The 2,234-nt window shown below is 46.7% G+C and overlaps 1 long non-coding RNA gene across 1 annotated transcript in view; it reads left to right on the top strand.

The window, feature by feature from the left end:
* The window catches only part of LOC116086131, a 14,762-nt gene that overhangs the window by 11,708 nt on the left and 820 nt on the right, over window positions 1-2,234 (top strand). The window contains exon 2 of the long non-coding RNA XR_004116832.1: window positions 894-1,119. This is a non-coding gene — a long non-coding RNA (uncharacterized LOC116086131). The remainder of the gene's footprint in view (window positions 1-893; window positions 1,120-2,234) is intronic.

The raw sequence follows: 2,234 nt of genomic DNA, 5'->3' as shown, positions 1-2,234 counted from the left end.
CCCCCCCCCCCGCCGCCTTGCTCTCAATTCTGTGTCCTTCCAAAATGGGGGTCCATGCCTTCTCTAGCCTCTACTCTCTGCAGCTCTCCCAGCCTGCAGGGAGAGCTGTCTTTTAGACTGCCTTGCCTGCTCTGAGCTCTCTGCTTCCTCTATCTGCCAGCCAGCATGTACTGTTCATGCCCTCACACTGGCCAAACAGACTACTGCCACTTTGGCTAGAAAGCTCTCACTCAGTCCTCTATGCTTATATTCTTTTTAGATTTTCTTCAACGTTAGACTTTCATCTGCTGCTTTCCAAGAAAAAAACAACTGGGGAAAATAGGAGGAGCCTGACTGCTGGAGCACATGCCTCATGTCAGGGCAAGCCCCCATCCACCTGAGCCCACCTAATCTGCTACACTTGAGGTTTTACTCGATTGCTCTCCCTACAGGAATACTTAAATCGTGCTTTTCAACCTCAAATTTTCTTGCTTCTTTATTTAAATGCTTATTTTTCTCCCTAACATCCAAGATGCATGTCTAAAAATGTTCTCAACTGGCTTATATTTCCTTTAAGGTTCAAAAATCATCTAATCTACTTCCACAGGTCACATCAACTATGCTGATTACCATCCTTCAATCCTTAATTAACAACCAGTTTCCTTTTACTGACAAAGTGTTACTGCCTATCTCATCTCAGATGCAGAATTTTCTTCCTCAGCCATCCAAAGCAGACTCAAAGGATTCCTTCCAGGACTAAATCCCTCACACACCCTTGCTTTTTTCTAGAATGCTAACAACGATCCATGATGTGCTTCCAAGCAAACCACTGCAGGCTTAACATTTGCTATCCCCCCCATGCAGACATCCTGCTGCTGGGACTCTGCTCCTCCTTTGTCGTAATAATCCTATAGGTTTATCATCACAAAAGAAGAGGACAGTGCCTGTAGCTGCAGATCCAGTAGAGACAATGCCATCTCCTGAGACCTGCAGACGACAAAGCTGCCTGCTACCTCACCTGACTGAAGACTCCACAGACACACGCTGAACCCCACAGAGGACAGACTTGGGCCTTCCAGCTACAGATGCACTCTCTTACCAAAGTCAAATGGCTGCTGAACTTGGGGAAGCTACATGACAGTAAGGAAAACATAATGTCTATCTAGATCAATTAATTGCTGTTCAAAGCTGACGTTATTACCCCCAAACTCTACTAACCAAGAACTCTATAGTCCCTTGCGCTCCCTACCCTTAACCTTCCTTACCACTCTGACTTATTTCTGTTACTCCTTGACCTATATGTTTTCTTCTGATACTTCCACATCACCCAAAATTTACAACACAAACGACAGAGTCACTCCAGGGCCCCTATCTTTTTTTAAAAAGTAAAGGGAGGAGATGTTGGATTGTAAAAGGCAGTGTGTGTTCTTGGTTGAGCAAGGCTTACTCAGGAGACCCAGTAGAGAATTCTACAAGGGGCAGAACAGTATAAAGCTATGCCCCCAGACATAAGGCTGCTGACACCATGAGCCCTCACTCCATTATCCTGTGACTAGACAATGCTCCAGCTCCCAGCATTCTGGCTGGATTCTACCCCCACAGTCACCTGACCACAGCCAGGTATGCCCCGCCCCACAGTCACCTGACCACAGCCAGGTATGCCCTACCCCAGTTACCTGGGAACAGAAAGGTAGCCCAGCCCACTGTAAAAGGAGCTGTTTGATCCCTCCCCTCTCTCTCAACCTCTTAGCTTCTTGTCTTTACTCTCACCTCTTGCTCCCTCTCTCCCCCTCCCTTCCCCCCCTCCATGTGGCCATGGCCAGCCTCTACTTTTCTAATTTCTCTCTCTCTCTCTGTCTCTCTGTCTCTGTCTCTGTCTCTGTCTCTGTCTCTCTCTCTCTCTCTCTCTCTCTCTCTTTCTCTCTCTCTCTTCTATAATAAAATGCCTTAAGACCATGGACTACCTCCTTTCATCTAGACTCACAGTGCTGGGGCAATGGATTCCAGCTCTAGTCACCAGACCAAACCAAGGACTTAAGCTGCTGGTACCACTCCAAATTTGTCTGTTTCTCCTGGCTTAGCTCCTCCAATGTGGTGCAGCTGATACTAAATTCTGGTTCCCTTACTAAGTCTTGACTTCATTAATAAAGAAGGCAGAAACCAATTTCTGGTTGAAGGGTAAAGGTGGGACCTCTGAGACCCAAGAGGAAAAAGGGAGATTCAAGAAAAGAGAAAGGGGCTTTTGGGGACCATAC

The sequence above is a fragment of the Mastomys coucha genome, unplaced genomic scaffold (assembly GCF_008632895.1).
Source record: "Mastomys coucha isolate ucsf_1 unplaced genomic scaffold, UCSF_Mcou_1 pScaffold12, whole genome shotgun sequence".
Taxonomy (NCBI): Eukaryota; Metazoa; Chordata; class Mammalia; order Rodentia; family Muridae; genus Mastomys; species Mastomys coucha.
Note: the sequence above shows the minus strand (reverse complement) of the source record. Positions and strands in the feature narration are given on the sequence as shown.